Source organism: Ambystoma mexicanum, chromosome 1q, assembly GCF_040938575.1.
Source record: "Ambystoma mexicanum isolate Mex_15411 chromosome 1q, UKY_AmexF1_1, whole genome shotgun sequence".
Taxonomy (NCBI): Eukaryota; Metazoa; Chordata; class Amphibia; order Caudata; family Ambystomatidae; genus Ambystoma; species Ambystoma mexicanum.
In genome coordinates this window covers 1,038,659,831-1,038,681,115 of record NC_090922.1, presented here as the reverse complement: position 1 = coordinate 1,038,681,115, position 21,285 = coordinate 1,038,659,831, and the positions used below count along the sequence as shown (strand labels likewise).

General features: G+C 44.1%; 1 long non-coding RNA gene across 1 annotated transcript in view; it reads left to right on the top strand.

The window, feature by feature from the left end:
* The window catches only part of LOC138541031 (uncharacterized), a 400,081-nt gene extending 384,278 nt beyond the window's left edge, over positions 1-15,803 (top strand). Inside the window, exon 4 of the long non-coding RNA XR_011289055.1 lies at positions 15,650-15,803. This is a non-coding gene — a long non-coding RNA (uncharacterized lncRNA). The remainder of the gene's footprint in view (positions 1-15,649) is intronic.
* The last annotated feature ends 5,482 nt before the right edge of the window (positions 15,804-21,285 follow it).

Below are 21,285 nucleotides of genomic sequence, written 5' to 3'. Positions count from 1 at the left end.
GGAGGCAGTCTTCAGGATACATCAGAGTCTTTCAGCATAGTGTCTCTAGATACTTTCCTAAGTCTCTTTCTTCCAAAGTGCCAGGATCAGCACAACGAAAAACTAATAAAACTCAGAGTTCACTTCTTTAGGTCCTCATCAGCCAGGCTCGGGACGTTTTTTCCCTGTTCATTTCTCAATGGAATCTCCCTCAGCCGTGCTCGGATTCCCTTCCTTTTTATCATGTTAGGTCCCCCTCGATCGGGCTCAGACCTGACACTTTGACATCTTCTTTCTCTCCATATATTTCAATATAACAGAAATAAAGTCTTTCGACTGAGCAATGGATTTGACTATTACCCTTGCCCAACCACTTAGTTCCTCTTTCTGATGAAAGCAAGTGTAACAATACGTGGGCAACTTTTAAAAACCAAAACGTAGACAAAAGAAATTCTGTTTCTCTATACACTCAAATACTCCAGTCAGAGTGATACGACTCATTAAGAAACATTGGAAACTGATACGACTTGATACACAATTACATCAGCTCTTCCCAAAATCAACACTCATAGCATATAAGAGAGGTAGGAACTTCAAGGACTTATTTATCAAGGCAGAAAAGAAAACACCTAATTCTCAGACAGTCCGACAGAAAAAGAAATGTGGAACATTTGGTTGTCTGCATTGCAATAACTGTAACAATATCTGCACACAGTTGCCCAACTGAGATTGATTATATTGGAAGGTAGTGCAAACATCCAGTAGGGGAGGGGATCTATCCAAGAAATTAAGTCAGAGAGAGTTTTTCTGGATTGAGAAATTAGGATAGCCTGAGCCCCAATGGCATGAATGAGGACTCTTGCTTGTGTGCAGTTTTGTAAATTAAGTCAATCTGTAATACATTGCTACTGCCATGACTATATATTATCATTTGAGTATTAACTTCTCTGCAATAATATGTTTGTGATTGGGTTGAATACGTCAGAGATATGTGACAACATCAGTTTTCGACTGGGGGGCCATAACTCGATTATTATGAGCATTTACATCTTAAGACAGGAGTAGACATTGTCAACATTGTGAGAATGGACTGCTATCAGGAATTATTGACCTGGAATGCGCAGAAAAGTTGGCTGAGCTGATCTCAGCGCCATGGTTATAATTTGTCAACACCACATAAGAGCGTGTTTAAATCACACAACGCCACACTTAATCATGATTTGGTTCTAACTATGGGTGTCCGATATACCATGGGCAATGATTCTTGCCCATTTTCACTTTTTAAATCCCAGCCGCATCAGTGAGACAGGGTTTGTTTACTCCTGCCGTCATCATGTTATACGTGATGATTACGCAATTTTAAAGTCGTCATCTTTTTTTGTAGGAGTGACACTTTGTGAGTGGTAAGCGCAGCGGCTGACCTGTTGATCATGTGTTCCTTGCTAATAGATCAGAACATCACAGAATTCTTTTCTGAATTCATGTCAGGACTCCTGTCATTGGAGGTATCAGAAAGCATGACGAGCTGTTGATACATGTCACTAGCCCTCAGCTAGGTACTCGAGATAGTAATTACTGAGGTGAGTAGCTTTTTGGTCGCCACGATTATGGAACTTGATGACTTTACCCACTATATTCCTGACAGGGATGTTTTCTATCATTCTATACCCTTAGGGATACCGTGAAGAGCCCATCCACCGATTCTGTGTTCACTGGATGTTCAGTGGCACTGCATATCAGAAGATATGCTTTTTCGCATATTGGGAGTATTCCTGTTAATATTGATTAGGAAACATAGTGATATTTACCATTAATCACCAAATGTGGCGTACTAGGTATGCAGGCAACTACATATATTGATTTAATGTAGACCGTATGAATAATATTACTATCCAAAACACCCGATGTATGCTTATAGGATACGTTTCCTTACCTCCTTAAGTTGATACTGCTGAACTACTCCATTATTAAGAATGAAGAATAGCCACTTAGACTCAACCCTCTGGCACCCAGACCCGGTGAATATTGAATGATGGGACATGACAGACGTACATCTGTGTTGATGTGAGCTTGTATGACTATATGAACAACACACTAAAGAAGTTGTACTTTTTATTATTCTTTACTAGATCTTGTTGACTATCGTAGAGGTTGATGGACACCACAAAATGCAAATTTGAGCTCTTGAGAAAGGGACAGTGGTCCCGAAACGCATAGAGTATTGATCTATTGGATCCTACAAATTGTTTGTGAATACGTCATGATGAATATGTACACTGTTTATTTTCCAAAAATGTCTTTACTAATAAGATTTTGTTTTACAAAAAATATGTGTGATTGAACATTTCTTTCAAAGAATCAAAACTATGACATACTGATTGGCATACAGTCATATTAGGAGTGCAGGGGACGTGAGTGTTCCACAGTCTGTGGACACCAGCCCTTCGATCTGGGTATTACAGAACAAGATCTCCTTGTCAGCAATTCACCTCGCCAGGAAGGCAGTGCGACGGCGGATGCCCTACAGGGCACAGCCTCCCACGATTGTGAGTTGTTCAGAAAGTCCTTCTTGAGCTATTCACCCCCTGGGGATCCCCACAAAGGAACCTGCTAGTGCCCAGTGAGAACAGGAAGTGCTAACGTTTCTGCTCCAAGGAATTTCCCCGAGAGCAGAATTAAGGATCCATTTGCGATAGACTGGAACTTCCAGCTCCTATATGCATTTCCACGGACTCCTATCATTCCTCAAGTATTCAGGAGGTTGAAGAGGTTCGGAGCATCCATAATCTTGATTGCCTCAGATTGGGCCAGGAGAACGTGGTTCTGGATATGGCCATATGTCCTCCACATATTCTTCCCCAGTAACCAGACCTTCTATCTCAGGAGAAGGAACTGGTTCTTCACCAGTGCATGCACACACTGAACCTGCATGCCTGGCTTCTGAAAGGCTAAGGTACAGGGATTGGGACTGACCGGAAGATGTAATGGAGGTGCTGCTTTCAGGCAGAAGGCCAGCAACAAAGGCTTTGTGGTGCAGAGCACAGGATATGGATTCTTTTCTATGCAACATCTCTAGGATGTTGTCTTTTATGCTTCATTTAGCAAGACAGGATCTCCAGATCACCAATGCCCAAGCCCCTTTGTGTTGCCAGCATGGGACTTCAACCTGATGATGACATTTTTTATGGCTTCTCTTTTTGAACCATTGCATTTGTGCCCTCAGAAACTCCTTACATGGAAGACGGCCTTCTTGGTCACTTTTTCCTCTGCTCGAAGGGTGAGCAAATTGCATACCCTGTCACCATCTACTTTTACGATCTTTACGAAAGACAAGCTGACTCTTGGGGTGTGTTCTTAGTTCCTTCCAGAGGTCGTATCAGAGTTTAATTTGTCACAAACAATTTGTCTACCAGGCTTTCTATCCACCTCCTTGTCCATCAAAGGAAGAGGAGAGACTGCACAGACTCGACGCCAAAAGGGCTCTGAGTTTTTACATTGCTAGGACAAACTAATGCAGACTGGGAGAAGAACTTTTCATTGGTTACACCTGCCCAAAGGCGGGCAAATGGGTAACAAAACCAACCATCTCCTGATGGATTTTGCTTTGTGTCTCTGAATGAGAGCAGGTAAGTATATCCCTGATAGCTTCAAGGCACACACTACTAGGGGTGTGGCAGATACCTCTGCTCTTCAAAGAGGAGTGCCGGTGAAGGATATCTGTCAGGCCATGATGTGTGCTTCTATCCATATGTCTGCAAAACACTATTGCCTCGATACCTTATCCACCACACCAACAAGTCTCGTTTTGGCAGAGTTGTCCTCCAACAAGTGGTGACATAGTTACCACAGAGTTTGCTCCTTCCCTCTTCCGTGATATCTTACTGCTATGGGAGTCTATCTAAGATGAGAAATCTGCAGGAGGACACAATCCATTAGAAGAACAAATTACTTACCCCATGTAATGTTCTTCCTGATGGATGTTCCTGCCACGGATTTCTCATTGCCTACCCTACAGTTAAGGATCTTCCACCTAGAGTTGTATGATGACTCTCTCCTTTAACGCTTAAGCGTCCATTCTTTTGTCTTTAACCCCTAACACGGCTGTGCATGGGGAACAAAATTACAACTGAGATCACAGGGCATTGCGTACGCTATTTGTACCAACGTCAACATCACTTACGTTCCCAAAGCCAATGACTCGAAGACCCTCAATGGCACGAAGCACAGTGCCATGTGCTGGAGAAAAGGTTTCCAAGAGTTTTGCAAGGCAGGAGAATATATCCAAGATAAAGATCCTATGGAGGAAAATTCATCAGAAAGACCATTACCAGGGGTAAGTAATCTGTTCTTTTCACTTCGAGAGGGGTTCTGGGTCATCTGTCTCGCAGAGATGCATTTCTGATTCAGTGGTCCAGCTGGAGCCTGTATGCTTCTCCAATGTTAGATCTTTAATAGATTCACATGATGTTTGAATATTCCCTGTTGTAAAGCTGGATATCATTGATAACTATAAAAGCAGTTTACATTTAAGTTTTATAACTATCACTTTAGTGCTCTTTTAGAGTCAATTTAATTAAATTCCTTTTATTTCGGCATGACTGCCATTAAAAGTGCACAATACACAAAAAAAAACAATTGTAATCATAAACATCAAACATCTCAAAACAGTGAATAACAAAGTCCTTGGCTAACAACTTCCCCAAGTACAAAACATATCTAGACACTAACATTCTCTTATAAAAAAACAGTTCTTAAAAAGGATGAAACCGCTAGCACCGATACTGGCGAGGTGCCAGCTTTTAAAAGTCATAGGGAAGACAACATTGTGGGCGATTCTAGCTGACTACAAACTGGGATGAGCCAACGACCCCCTTGCCCGGCGATGTGCCCGACAGAAAAAAAGGATGCTTCTCATCTTCTCGCCCCTTGCCACAAAAAGGACATAGGAATGTGGAACGAGACTAATTTTTCTACCTTGCGGACAAATAAGCTAATGGGAGTGTGCCCAATCAGAACTTTGCAAACCAACTTTTTAATTTCACAGACATTTAAAGGTCCAAAATATGCCTGCGGCCCCCAGACGTCCTTGAGCTGTAAATAAGCCCTTGTATTTTTCCCCGACAGGCAATTGTCAATCCTCCTACTCCATGCCCACTCTCTAAATTTGTTCTTGATCACCACTTTATAGCCTCTGCCTAAGCTTGTGGGGTCACCCCATAAATCCGCGAACCCAATGTTAGCGAGCATAATTCTTAAATGCTGAACCAAGACAGCTTCCTGCTGTCTAGTAGTGATGGCAGTTACTCAAAACCTTCCCTAAACAGAGATAGAACTTTATTATTCCATATCTGCAGCCATTATAAGACTGGCTGTATCATAATGGCATATCGAATTTCTATAAGACCAAATTTGCATACCACTGGCGTATACGGGGCACTCAAAGGTAAACCAAGCAAAGATTTCAGAAATCTATTTTCATCTATCTGGATAGAGGTACAGTCATTTGCACCCCACAACTCAGCTCCATACCCCCCACCCCCTGAGATTGTCTGAGCCTGATAGATCATGAGAGGTACAGTGAGAGCCTCACAATTCAGGCGTGTTACTGGACCTGGATGACGCATATTTTCATGTTCCAATTAATCAACGCCACAGACGGTTCCTGAGGTTTACTGTTGCAGTATGACATTACCAGTTAAAGATTGTGCTCGTGGGTCTCAAATCCGCACAAGGATCTTCACAAAATGCCTCACCCCTGCAGCTGCTTGCATCCATTGTTGGGGATCCACGTCTACACATACCTCGATGACTGGTTGGTCAGGGGGCCACATCTCTCCTTCAACATACAGATGCCATGGTTCTTTGTCATGGCGGGGATAATATGTCAGCTATGGAACGTATTGCTTAGCTTCTTCTCAGCACTCTCTATTCTTGGGATCCCATCGGTGATGCTGGAAATGCATTGGAGGGACAGGGACTCCCTGTCCTTGACCTGTAGTCCTTTTTCATATGTGCTCTGTATTGTTTTCTGCCCAGGAGTCCATGTGGGACTCCTGGTAGTGCTGCTCTTCCTGTATTTAGTTTGGTGAACAGACCCTTGGGATACCCTTATAGCACCGATGGGTGGGAGTTACAACCCTGTAACTCCTAGAGTATGTTTTTGGGCACCTGTGTGTGGCCCACAGAGCATGGTATGGGCTGGTGGCAGCTCCATGCTGTATTTGACAGGTGCTCTGAGTATCCTCCATTTTGGTATACACAGGCCCTGCCATTGGAATCAGTTGATTCCTGATAGGAAACAAGATGGCCCTTGTGGCCTCTTGCTTTCTATTGCCTGTTACCTTGTTTTCCCAAAGTCCTGGCCCTGACTGGCTGTTGGGTGGAAGTTCCATATATGGTGTTGTGGCGAAGTCCAGGTCAGACTGGCTGGAGCCTTCCCAATGACTATATGTTGTGGGTATGCCCTTGGGGTGGGACCTGGGTTAATGGAGTCTGTGACTAATATGCACTTCTTGTTGTGGATGTCTGGTTTCTGGTATGAAACACAATGACTGAGACATCCCTGCCCGAAACTGGTATGAATGCAGTGTGTAGTGCTGAATGGCTGGGTACTTCTCCCAATACACATTCCTTGTTCTGAGTGTCTGAGAGGGAGGAGAATGACCTAAATGCACTGTATGCCTGATTGGCTGCCCGACTGCGGAATGCCATTCTGAGTGATTGGTTCCCTGAGTGTGACCCAGCAGAGTGAATGGAAGATCAACAGTATATCTGGGGGCCTCTCACTGTTAGAAATTATTCAGAAGCTGGGTTAGTCTGCAAACAGAAATCCCTGTTGGGAATGATGTCTTTCTGCATTCCCCTGTGCCAGCACTGCAGGTTTCAGATGAGGTATCTCCAAGAATTTCTCGATGCCTGCTGCAAGCTGTTCTCTGGCGATTCAGACAACATGATTCTTCTAACACGACCCTACCATGACACACTGCGTTGGTGGACTATGCGCCCAAATATCACTCAAAGGACGCTCTTCCGGCTACCAGACCATTAAATTACAGTCACAAAGGCCGCGTCCCAGGAAGGCCCATGAGCTGGACTCTAAAATCCTTTTGTTTACAGCTTCAGGGCGTTGTGGTTTGTGTGCTCACTGACAGCACGACCACCATGTTTTACATCTGCAGCAAGGCAGCACCCATTCCACCACCCGTGCCACCATTCCGTCCTCAGTAGCACAGACCCTCGGAAATGGGCTCCAACCCAAAAGATGTTCCTCATTCCATTCCATCTGCCAGCTACACACAACACAATGGCAGACTCCCTCAGCGGGGAACTGCAATTCTGCCACGAGTGGGAGCTCCTGCAAAGCCAATTTTACTACACCTTGCGCAAGTGGGAAGTTCCGGACATTGACCACTTTGCTATCGCCAGCACGTTCCATCATGCAGGGAGCCTAGAGGAGACATTTACAATTCGTGTGAGACGGCAAGTTTCTTTTTGCATTTCCTCATGTTCTGCGAGTCCTCAGTGTTGGTGGCCTCATCCGTCCTGGCCGAGACAAATCTGGTTCTCTGAAATCCTCAGTCTCTCCTCGTTACCTCCCATCAAGTTTCCTGCACTCTTCAACCTGCTGTCAAGACACTGCGGAGCAGTGATACACCACAGCCCGACCTCGCACAACCTGACTGCCTTGCTTCTGCTTTCCTAGAATTTTGATGGATTCCTTTACTTCCTGCCTGTCAGGATATCCTCCCTTCACAGTTTGTTACACAAGAGCAAGTGGAAACATTTCACTGTTTGGTTTGATCTCCAGGAAATGAACCGTTTCTGCTTACAGGCTCATGATATCTTGTCTTACCTTCTATCTGTGGCTCAGAGTGGATTGGCACGTCTCTCGATCAAGGGTACAACTTTCTACCATATCAGGATGTACTTGTTCCCCTGATCGACCTTCATTGCTGTCTCACAGACTGATTAACATGACTGAAGACTCTTCTCTTCTAGCCCTTCTTAATCTCTTCTCTCCTTCTACCCCCCAGCGCCAATATGCATTCTGGCGTATGCTGCGCTCTACAAATTAACATAACATAACATAACATTAAGGAATTCCTCAAGGGCCTGTTCTGCACCTTTCCTCCTGCCTGGGAATTGAATGTGGTCCTCTCCAAGCTTATGGGTCCCCCCTTTGAGCCCATACACAAGTACAATCTATTTGCCCCAGGTTCAGTCTACATTTCATCTGAAAGAGCCTGTGGTTTTGCCTGTCTTTTTTGGTTTGCCTTCTTCTCTGGCTGAATATTTCTTACATCACGTGTAAGGATGTGGTGCAAGTTCTGACTCTCGCACCGAGCAATTTCACAAATCTTCTCTGCTATTTGTACTTTGACCATGGGCAAAGGTCTTTCCAAGTCCTCCATTTACTGATGGCTGTCTGCATGCATCTCGTACTGTCAGCTGCTGGCCAACAGGCCCCTTCCCAGCAGGTCTAGAGTTGACTTTATGAGGGCTTTTGCTGCTACTATAGTGTTTCTCTTCAGCGGTCGCTGATTTAAAAACAAAAAAAAACCTTTATTCAATTTTTGGAATTTAGAAAACTCCTGCTTTGCCCTATAACTATGATGGGAATAGTCTCTATCATCAAATAATAAAGAAAACACAGTCTTACTCAGTCTCCGTCAAATCAAAATGGCCTATACTAACAAAAGCTAATGCCTGCCCTATCTCTTACACACAAAGTGTGTAACGGGGAATATGTATGGAAAGTAAAAAATCAGTGTTATAACATGATGGATGAGACAGCTCTCCTCCCCACGTTGGACAGCACGGAGTAAGGCGGCCCGCGTAGACAGGATGACACACTCTGGCTCAGGTTCTCAAAAATAAGCAGTTCAAAACGTGAATCATGGCCGTCTGGTTCTTCAACAGTTCAACAAAACGTTCATGTAGGTCTCCACCGGTCGTGCTCGGACCTTTCAATCACAACACTTGCAGGGGTTCCCTTCCTCAAGCCTAATTCACATTAGTTAGGGGTTCTGTTCCCCTAACTTCTCGCACATCCGGTCTCCCTCAGTCGGACTCAGACCTTTCACAGCTATAGAAGACTTTTCAATGTGCAATGCTTTTACTATAGACCTCCGCAGAACCACTTCGACTTTCTCTTCAGCTCACACTCTACTGTTATTTGCCCCAATGTCTCTTGGTCTTAGTAGTTCAGTACCATAAGCTCAAAAGTGCAACAGAAATATTTCTCTTCAAGCATTCACCTTTTCACATTTCTCAGAGACATTTGAGTGGGCTACTTCTTTTCGCCGGACCTCTCTGCTACTCTATCACTGGCTTCACAGTTATCAGCCACTTAAAAGTTCATGGGCCTCATTACACGGTAGGCGGTGAGCCATGGCGCTATTAGCGCCATGGCTCATGCCGGTAAAATAGCGGCACCGCCTTGGCGGAAAGGGGATTTACCGCCCCATTCCAAGGTTGGAGGGGGGGTAAATCCCCTTTCCGCCATTGCCCTTCCCCATTCCCATTTTTGCCCCATAGGGCTCTATGGGAATGGGGAAGGCGCTAATTACGGCACCGTAAATTACGGTTGCCGTAATTAGCTCCGAGGTCCCTTAGCGGGTTGGATTTTAACGCCTGCAAAAAGCAGGCGTTAAATCCTCCAACCCGCAAAGGGACCTCGTAGTACGGCGGTAAGGGTTAACGGTCACCGTTGCCATTAACGGTGACCGTTAACCCTTACCGCCGTCCGTGTAATGAGACCCCATCACTGGTTAGCTTTCTTTTGCGACCCATCAGCATGTGCACAACCTTCACTTGTGAGATACACTGTTGCGGCTTAAATCTTTCCCTGACACAACCTGACATTTCATGTCTTTCACAAACTCACTAGTTTTGTGCGTTCCTTTCTTGTCTTTGCGACTTTGATCCACAAGTCAAGGCTAATACCACGGGCTTGGCCTCGCCTCCCCAACTCTGTCGTTCACCCGGGATGGGCGATGGCATTCTTGAAACACAATTCCTGTTTCTTCTTGTGTGTGATTTGGCTTTCTCTTTGTCTCCTTCACGGCTTCCCGAAGGCAACGACTTCCTGCAGGGAACTTCAGGTTTTCTTTACCCTTTGTTCTAGTCCCTCGATCGGTCACTCTGCTCCAGTAGGTTCGCCTTTGCCCCGGATCTTCTGCTCCTTCTCGTGTTCCACCTTGCTCAGAGTGTGTCTCTATGTTCGGCCTTTTATCCATGTGGGGAGAGCTAATGGGTATCAGATGTGTTTGAGTAAAATCAAGTTTGACTTTGCCTGACCCAATTAGCGGGACATGTCCAATGTGATATGTAAGGGTTAGCCTCTCTACTCTCAGTCACCCTCTTCCTCCGCCCAGTGTTTGTCCAGAAGGGCAGTGGGGGGTTGGAACATTGGTTGAATCCTATAAAATAGGATGGGTCATGGGTACGGGAAATGGGGGAATACCGCATCTCACCATCAGTCATCTCACTCCCACCCAGGTGATCCTCCCACACTGGTCCACCCCCAGGGTCTGGATCAGAAAGCAGTGGCTGTGCCCTTGCCACCTGAAAGAGACATCCTCGGGGACTAGTAGGTGAGACACCTTTTGGTTTCTCACAGTAAGGTGAATGTTTTCTAGAAGTAAGCCTTACCTCTGCCCTTTATTGTACATTCTACTTTGCACCCTATTCAAACAGCATTTGAATCTATGGAAAATCCCATGCTGGAGAATGAATGCATTACTTACCTGTAATTCCTGTTTTCCAGTATTGGTATCTTTCATAGATGTACATGCCACCCAACCCCTACCCTGCTTATGGTGCTTCTTGGCTCCTATTGCCACATTCATGTGCACTTGCAAATTCTGAAGATGGACTCTGGGGTGGAGCTAAAGATGGACCTGGGGCAATATAACCCAATATTACTCTAAAAGAGCACTAAAGTGACATCAGTTTTAAAATTTAAATGTATACTGCGTTTAATGTTGCAAGAATTCCCGTTATGAAGACAGGGAATATTCAAACAGTATGTGAATCTATGAAAGATACCACCATATACCACTGCGGGAGAACAGGAGTTGCAGGTAAGTAACATATTCCTTTTGCTCCCATCCCACTCATTCAGAAGGTGATTGCAAGGTGGTGGCCTGCACACAGTGTGCCAGTATTCATAGTAACTCCTCTCTTGTGTAAGGGAGAAACGGTCCTTTTGGACCTCCCCCCACATCCCATATGAGGTGGACGTTATGCTCATTCAATTGCTGGAGAAGTCCCTGGTTCCAGGCTACTGGCGATGGAGCTTGGAAGCCATTGCATGACCCATAACAAACTCCATCTCGTGCATCCCCAGAGTCCATTTTGTATTATTCCCGACTCCATCTTTTATGAGGCCGCACTTTGAATTCTAATAAGCTCTCTCTCTCTTATCCCAGTGCCGCGCACAGCTCACCCCCACCTCCTTCTCTACTGTCTGTGCCACGGCTGTCCTGTTCTCATGGAAACTTGGGCGCATATTGTTGCAAACTGACAATGTATTTCTTCTCTTCCTCTGAGATCATTGCCCTATGTGTGACCGGGCGGAAGCCTGGCTTGCGAAAACTATCTGACTCCACAAACCTGCCCCAGCTCCTCTAAACCCCCTACCTTTAGGAATTATTGCCTGTATAACCCTTGTTCCCCTGTGTTTCTTTCCTGTACCAGATGGTGGGACCCATCTCCATGGGCCACACTAGATGGCCCCCATATAACTAATCTAGAGTGATCATAGATTCTCCCTGTACACCTATCAATCCATTCGATGCCCCCGCCCCAATGAGGCCCAGGTCAAGAATGTGCACCTTTTACTACAATTTATAGACAACTCTGCATATTTGGAATATGATTTTATGTCTTATATTAATTACTACATGCCAATAATTACTGTGTAGCTTAGATTAGTTAGACAACTGATGGTGTGGACTCAGCCTCACCTTCACCACTCCCAGGTGAGCCCAGATGACCCACATGCCACAAGAAGCAACAAGTTCAGCACCAGCCAATCGAGCTGCACCGTCACCCTATAGTGCATAATGAATTAGCTAAACGAGCCAATGAAGTGGCACCATGTAACACTTATAGAAATCATCATCAATGACGAGGATTGCGGTTAAAATGTCATGTTTCTGTATTGTTGGCAGAGCGCTCTCAGAGCAGCAGAATCTTCTGCATGCCTCATTTTACTATTATATAAAGCATACTTTGTTTGACTCGCAATCTTTCTCCTGGTCTCATTCCCTACTGGGTGCCTCCATTTATTCTGAGTTTGGGTTTGTATTTTCAGGAATGACCACTATCACTTACCTCCCACTACCGGGCTCCCCGCCTTGATGGAACTTGCTTTGGAAGGGCCTATGTTTCTCCCAGTCTTTCTGTAGATTCTAACACAGCAGAGAGAAAACGTGTGTCACCCATCCCTCAATCACTGAGCTTGGTTTGTCAGTTCCTAAAGAATTGACCATGGGTCACTCAGGCCTTTTGCAAAACAATGTGTAGAGGAGGAATCAGTACCCCCCCCAAAAGCTCCACCCCATGTTGCCTATATGTTGGGAGCCAGAAGTTGAGACACGAGCAGTACCAGTGAGGAGGCCTGCACCGCAAAGAATCCTGGAAACAAGGTATCCATTGAGAAAACCCTATATGCCTTCACAAAGAAATAATGGCCTTCTGGACAAAGTCCCGGATGAAGTGTGAAAATGAGTGAAAGAGAAGACTGGTGACGTCATGTGAAGTAGAACTGACGCACCCAGAAAAGATGCACAAGGTAAAAGAACATAGACATTATCTAAGATTTGAAGAGGAGGTGTTGAGGATGAGCAACATTTCGGGCTCGAGATGAAGATGCTCATGCTACAGAAACTCTGAAGAAAATGGTAAATCAGTTTACACTTGTACAGACGCAGTAACGCAAGTTGACAAAGTGATCTTAAGGCTGGCTACATAGTGAATAGTTTGCGGCGATGCGCCAACGTATATACATAGGAATGTATAGAACCTAGATATTCCATGATGCACTTTAGCAAGGCTTGAAACCCTATGATTGGAAATGGTTTTTCAGTGGGGGGGGCAGTTGGAAAATAACTAATGGTAGAGGCGAAATTTAAGAAAGGCTTTGCTGGCCCAGCACCAAGAAGCTGAGGGCACCGTGAGGCTGGTTGTCCGTCCAGTAAAAAGAAACAAACTTCTGTTTGAGGTGGAATGGAAAAACACTGAAGGCATCAAAAGTTCATCATTTAATAGTATTAAATGCAGCAAGGAGCTCGAAAACGCGGTCTCCAGTCACATGATCAGATCAAAATAGACATTGGGTTGAGCTACACCGAAACCAAGAAGATATTCCCCTTTATTCTCAGGCACAGAGAGCTTCCGCAAGGCCAAGTTCAAAGCCTTAATTGACTGGCAGACTGCAAGAGTGATGATAGATGTTGGGCTAATTGGGAGGGGTGGCATGATCACACCGACCCTCCCTGCACCTGGAGCGGTAGCCTGCGTGCTGCTAGCATGGGGAATATTCCAGAAGGATACAAGGGTGCCAAACCAATGGTAGAGGGCCATATATCAAAGAGCCCTATAGTTTGTGTAACCAATAAAGTGTTGAGTATTAGTATGACATGGAAGATGTTGGCCACCTGACAGTAGAGACCCAATCACAACCATCGTCAGTATGGAACGTATACTTAGATGTTCCCTGCAAGCCTATCACATCCCCCAAGTAGGTTTTTGTAGTTTGCCACGTAGTGTGACATCACTGATAATACATTTTTACTATAAAAGTTGTGTTTTTTATAATATGCGCTGAGAGAAATCGAGCAAGCGTCCGTTGATGTCCGTTGCAACTCCCTGTTTTAGATCATTGCAAATAAAACAGACCAAGTTTTGCCAACTTCCTGAGCCGGTTTGATTAATGACGTTTGAGTACATTCTGCATCCCCATCTATCTCTAAGTATTGCTACCTCGTCTTAAAGGGACCTAAGTCTATGGGTTCAAATGTCAAGGTAATTCTGGCAGCCAGAAAGTCTTTCACATAGTCCCAGTGTTGGAGCAAATGGATGAGGTTTTGCCATTGGTCCATCAGCAAGGATATGAATCTGTTAACTCCATCCTTAACCAGGTACTTTCTTTCATGTCCGACTTCGCAGTTTTGGGTATGCAGGAGATATCTTTGCAAGTGTTCTTTCAGTATCCATAGTCTGAGGCATAGCAAATTTTGCACTTTCTGCCCATACATGGGGCACTAAAAGTTTATCTGGACTAAAACAAGTCTATCAGAAAGGTTGATAACTTGTTCGTTACTTTTGGTGGCTCACATCCAGATTATAAATCTTCCAAGAGTCCATAGCTCGGTGGATAGAGCTGTGCATCTCGGAATCCTATTCCTTACAGCATAAACCCATCCCAAACACCCTGCATGTGCACGTAGTAAGGACCAAAGCCACAGCGCTTCATATACCAGTCCCGTGGGATGTCATAGCAAAGGCAGCAACATGGTCCCCTCTTCCACCTTCTGCATGCACTATTGCATGGATACCAGTAGCAAGGCTGATGTTGGACTCAATCAGGTTGTTCCACAGAACCTTTTGGCTGAGGATGGATCCTGCCACCCATAGAATTGATGGTTGGTGCTCACCTACAAAGTATGGAGGAAACTGGATGGGACATAGGAGTAAAAGAAGGTTTCTCACCGTAGTGACTTCTGTACTCCTAGGCCATAGTCCCATTTTCATCATATGCCCCCAATGTTGGGGAAATGCGGACTGGCAGGTGTAGCTGGTGGGTGGATTCTGCATGTACAGTGGCCACGGCCAACACATGCACAGGCTCTGCCGCAGATTTTAAATTTGAAGGAATTATTGTTGTGCAAACATACTCGTTTTTTCCCTGTGGGAGGGACCAACTATACACCCTGGAGAAAAGCAAACTATAGAAGTGCAGCAGTGAGTAATGTTTTTTTTTTCTCTGACTCGCCTGTCAAAAGTTATGCCTGCCTAGTCAATAATCATCGGTGACAATTCCCCCACACAAGAGCACAGTCTGTAGGAAGCCCCTCCTCTAGCGTGAGATCTAGGGTACAGGTGCCCTACAGACATTCTTACAGGCATATACCATGTACACAATAATGGGGCAAACATGATTTAAAATAACAAGATTGCCTCACAATCCTTGCCCATCTCCCCAGGGAAGATCTCCACAGAAGGGAACAGCCCTAAAATCTTTCTCTCGTTTTACCATAACAAATGGCACCTACGGGAATGCAAAAACACTGTCTTTGGTCGCAAATTGTCCAAATTCCTACATCAGGCTGAATAGTTGCACACACGTTTATCCAATCAACTTGAGGTCAGTTTGAGAAGTAGTTTTAGAAGGAAGTTAAGTCTAGAAGTCTAGGCAGTGCAATTCCATGACAACTTTGCTGCGAGCCTGAGCACAGGATGTGTGCAATTTTGCATCCTTTTATCCAGATTTATTGTGTGTGTTGCGTGCCTATGCAATGGAGGTCACTATAGTCCATGCTGCTTCATTGCTGATAGTTTGCTGTTATGTAAAAGTATACCAGATCTTATGTCCCTGAGTTTGATTCATATTATGAGTTGTCATAGGATGCAATATTTACACCTTCCAATTATTTTGTTACAGCTGGACCCACGCAGAGTTATTTTACACTCAGCTCAAATATCAAATCGCACAGAAGACATTCCAATACTTGCAGGTTTTTCAGGCAGATGGCAGAAGTTTCAGAAGAGGAAACCCCCTAATAACCATCTCTACTATTTACCATAAGAAAAATAAAACAAAGGAGTCCTTGAATTGTTTTGATTTATTACAAATATTTAATTGTGGGGACGTGAATCTGAATTATTTCCCAATGTCAATTAACTACATTTCCATAAGCTGTGAACTTGCTATATTGCTTAAAATTGTGAATCATTACATTGAACACCAAATTCACTGTAATGCATACCATTACCTGTACGGGTTGAGAAAACAGGTGGGTTTAATCTCTGTTAATGAATACATGTATTAAAAATGAGGAGTACTTTCAGAAATCATTTTATTGTTATTTAGACATTTCATAAACATAGAGATCCTACTGGTGCTGACTCCTCATCATTAAATTAAAGTACTACTTACGGTACATTCACACAACCTTATTAACTGATGCTGTCTACTTTGATATTCTAAAATAGAAAAGCTTTTACGAATTAGAAAACAAGCAAAAGGCTATTTTCCCAAGACGATGCTGGGGTCTAGTCTCCGAAACATGTGAAGTTAAACGAGGGCGATAGGGGGTTTCATCCACCACAAAAACTAACATTGAAGCCATATCAAACCATTAGGCACAACTTTGTTCCTCTGCCTTTCATGTTAAAATACCTACTGGAAAGAAAGGTGCTGGTGAGTGCAGTTTGCAGTACCTGCTGGAGTTTCTGTTTGATTCCCCACTTGGATCGTAGCTGACTCATTGCCCGCCTCCTTGAAACAGTCAAAATCAATCCAAGGAAGGAATAATGGAGTTCACGACCTGCACGAAAAACAGCTTTAATACATGCAAAATTACAGCTGGGAGAGTCAGTTAGCTCTTTAGAACTTAAAACGGAAAACGCTCTCGACCTGCCCATTTTGATTTTCAGTATTTAAAGACAAAAACCACAACATGTGTATACATTACAAGTATGAAGTCAATCCTACGTTCCTATTGGGCCGCATCTATAAAGAAATCTAAACAAAATAAACCTTTTCACGCTACATTGGTTAGTACATTACCCGTGACCATCCTAAATGCAGCCCCCTACGAATGACCTAATTGTGCAGTCAGCAGAAAATACTCCTTCCTGATTGCCTAAAGTTATACATTTAACCTTTACAAAAATGGCATGCTCATTGGTCAAAGCAAATTCATGTAACTTCATTGGTCAAAGCAAATTCATGTAATTTCAGATGTGTAGTCACACTGAAATGTCCCAATCATGAAGTGAGTGTAAACAGTGAAGTCATCAAATTAGACACAATAATATCCTTTCCCATCACCTTAGCCAATTTGACAATTCAGACAGTTCTTAGGCCATGTAGCAGTTTACTCTATAACACCTTTTGTAACTCTCGTTTTGAAACATGGTGCTATCCATAGCACACATTCTTCTGGCTATCTCTTGGGAACGAGGTGGCTTCATAAAAAATATAACTGAGGCTCCACTCTTTGGAAATTAATTTCTCATATTTGTTTGTGCTACCAAGCCATTTTATTGCAGATCCAGTTTTCCAACAATCCCTAGGGGGCGGTTTAAGCATAATTTAGTATGATGCTTTGGCAATATCTCCTCTCAAGGCTTCGTTCACACCAAAATATGTCCTTCTCAGCTATTGTTCTTATCTGTCATCAAGTACACAAACCGTTATTCAACATTTAACTAAACTCTCCTGAGAACAGCTAAGCCCTGCAACAAAAACTCACTTGTGTGCTGCACCTCACCCTTCCTCCAAGGGCCTTGGCATGAACATTTGCTGGGGGAAGCAGGGATACAGTTTAATTAAATGGAAGTACAGGGGCTCAGAACGGTGGCCTAGTACCCTGAATAACAGAAATGTACACACACTGACAGGGCCTAATTCAAAATGGCAAACTTCTGGCTAATGTGACAAGAGGCCCTTATGCTAATGGAAACCAGCAACACTACGCTTTGCTGCCTATCATTCCACCGCATACTCAGTAGCTTACTGCTCTTCTAGAATGTGGCAAAACTAAAGTAAATGCAAAGAAATATCCTGAAATGCTGCGACATATGCAGAAACACTGACACACAAAATGACTAAATCTTTATGCTAATATAATTTCCACAGCTTGTACCTCCCTCCACATTTAGGGCATTGCATCTGCCTCCTAACATTCGCCCCTTTAATTAATTCAATAGCTACCCTTACTTGTTTCTTTCATCATGTCAAAATCAGTCATTGGTACCCATACTTACTAACATTACGCAGGTTGTGGAATCTGTGCTGTACCGGGGTACACATCAGATAATAGTAACCCCCATGCCCTGTGCATTCACTATATTCTTCCCAATAGTTCTCTGACTTGGGGGGTAAGAAAGTGTTTCTGGTGGACCAATAGGTTGCGATATCCTAACCATGCAGTGCTCAATCTCGCCATTCCATTTGTCTGTCTGTGTGTGTATGTACATGTTTCAAAAGGGGAATGGCCTCACCTGTTTTAAGTGTAAGCAACATCATATGCATTCCCTTGGCCACTGTCGTTCTGTAGCATCCCATAACCAGCTGGCAGGTACAAAGAAGGATGAGCAACAGAACAAGGACAGGAATCAGCACTTTAAATATTTATTTTTACATTTGTAAGGCACACTAAGCCCAGAGGCATCAAGGCACAGCTTGCAGAGAAAATGTATCAAAACATAGGTCAGAGGTTACAAGACAGTTTGCAGGGAACAGAGCAAGTTACTTGGTCAAGTGCCAGGGAGCTCTGTGAATAGGTAAGTTTTAAATGATTTTCAGGAAGTCCAGTATGATTGTTCGGCTCTTAGTGTTTAGGGAATTGAATTACACAGGTTTGCGGCAATGATTAGGAAGCTGGTTCCCCCTGCTTTGAATAGCCTGAATTTAGGAAAGATGAGCCTGTTGGCATAGGCAGTTCTGGTAGGTCTGGAAGACAGCGCTCTCGCGAATTTCTGAGCGAGGTAGCCGAGCCATCTTGGAGAGGCACTTGAGGGTAATTAACAGTGTTTTGAATATGATTCTTTCTTGTATCAGGAGCCAATTGGCCTTTCTTCTAGTGGCAGTTATGTGGTCTTGTCTGGTGATATTTAGTGCCAATCGGAGCATGTTATTTTGGATCTCTTACAGTTTATGAATATTATGCTTGATGGTGCCAGTGAACAATGCGTTGCAGTAGTCAAGTCGCCCGCCTAGGACTGCACAGGCAATAATGAGGCAGCTATCAGCAGTCAGGAAAGGTCTACAGGCATTAATACGTTTGATGGTATGGGCTGCCGAGGAGGAGATGGAATTGATGTGGTGTGTAAGAGAGAGCGAGTGGTCTAGATAGACTCCCAGGGTTGATTGAGAGACGGGGATGTTGATTCCCTCAATAGTGAAAGAGGCGTATTGCTGGCTGAGGTTGTTAATCACTGTAGGCAAGCCGACGATGAGCAACTGTTTTTTCATCATTAAGACATAGGAAGTTGGTGGCCATCCACGTTTGGATGGGCTGATAGTGTTTAGCTCCTCTGCACCTTGCTGGTAGTTTCCAGAGAGGGGGAGGAGAATCTGGGTATGTTTGGCAGAATCATATACAGTACCCTTTGGGAAACCACACACAATTAAGACTACAAGTGCAAGTATAAATTCACCTTTAGTACAAGCCTGTACTACACAGTAAAGTGGTAGCGATGGCTGAGCAACCAGACTTATCTCTAGAGTAAAGTGAGCAGTATCAGAAGTTACACAAAGGACATCAATTGCTATGGTTCAAACAAACACTGACTCAAGGTTTCTGAGTAAAAGAATATACATTTATTTACACTATCATTTATAAAACAGTTCACTAATGTAAAGCAGCAGAAAATCACAATCTTAATACACTACACCACACCCAATCAATTCTGGACAAGTTAAGCTCAAAATGAAGTGTGAGCAAAATGGCACTCCAGCAATTTCAAAAGGGGGGGGGAGACAAGGTTATCAACAATCAATCAGCACCAACAAGTAAATAGTCAGGCATTCTAGAAAAGGCTTACTACAACTAGGATTCAAGTCAATAGGCCTGGGCCAATGATAATGGTTCAGAGTCTTTGCATAGGATCACGCAGTTCAGAGTAGTTCGCAGTTAGGTCTTTGCCAATACTTCGAAACGAAGTTGGACGGAAGAAAATTTACTTAAAAGAGTAGAGAAGGCCAAGCTCTCAGATTAGCGAAAGATTTAAAACACTTTCACCGCGGTCGGACGGAACTAACGACCGGATTTGAACAGTACCTTTGTAGAAGAAGAATGCTGCAGCTGAAGCAGAAGTTCCTGACAGGTCCTGCAGACTCACGGTTCCTGATGCGACTGTCGGACTGACAAGAAGGAGGAAGACTGAAGGGTCCTGCACTGCCCAGGGAAGAAATCAGCAGCAGAGCAAAGTGATGAATAAAAGTTGCGCTCCTTAAAACCCAAACAGGGTCTGGTCCTTCTTGCTATCCGGTTCACTGCAGCGATGGACAGCAAATTCGACCAGGAGAGGGAGGCCTTGCTTGCTCTTTGGCGAACTGCTTGGTCCCAGCAGCTCAAGGGGAGAAGATTCCTTGCAGATCTTCCCTGTCGTTGAAGGTTTGGAGATTCGAACCCGCAGCAGGACTTCACCGGGGGGGTTCACTAGTTGCAGCAGTCCTCTTCCTTCAGCTTCTCTTCGGTTCTCTCAATTCAGAGGCGACTCTGCCTTCCAAGTCCCAGAGACCTGGTTTTTATGCAGTTTTCCCCCATTCACACAGCCTAGCTGTCAATCACACAGCAGGGTGGCTGTCCTGGCCAGACAGTCACCTAGCCAATCAAACACGAGTGCAACTTGGGTCTCGAAGGAGACCCTGTGTAGGGGGCCTAAAACCCCTCCCTCACATCCTGTCCACCCCAGACACTCAGGCGCCTAAGGAGGGCTTCTGTGCAGAAGCCCGCCAAAGGATGGCTAACAAAAGAACCAAACCTGGTTTGGCGCGCAGAGTAAAACACGAGAAAGCCCTTTACAAAAAGAAATGGTCAATAAACCGGACCGGAACCAAATAAAAGTAAATGTGGTCCAGCAGGTTTTAGTTTGAGGCTACCAGCATAGCCTAAAACAGCACCAAATACCTAATGTTTTGTAAGGAGTGTGCGCTTTCACTGTTTGAGTATATAGAACAGTACCACAGTCATTAAGTATATTACTTCTGATGAGCAAAAATGCCAACACAAAATGTGTACAGCCCTTGTAGGATTACTTGTTTAATTGCACACATGAAATTTTTTCAAAGCCAATTTTGGAAGCCCATCAACACATGGTATATTTACAAAGCCAATTTAATAAGCCAAACACACAATATATTTACAAAGCCCATTTAGAAAGCCAACACGTGTTTCGACCCACTTGGGTCCTTTTCAAGGCTGGGCCTGTATGATCCTAAATCATAAAGTACTTTTCACAAATAAAACTTTTTTTAGGTGTGTCTGTGCTATTGGTGAAGAAGATACGAAATAATTTCCAATGTTTGCCAAAAATACATTGCAATGTTCAATTAATAAGTGAAAA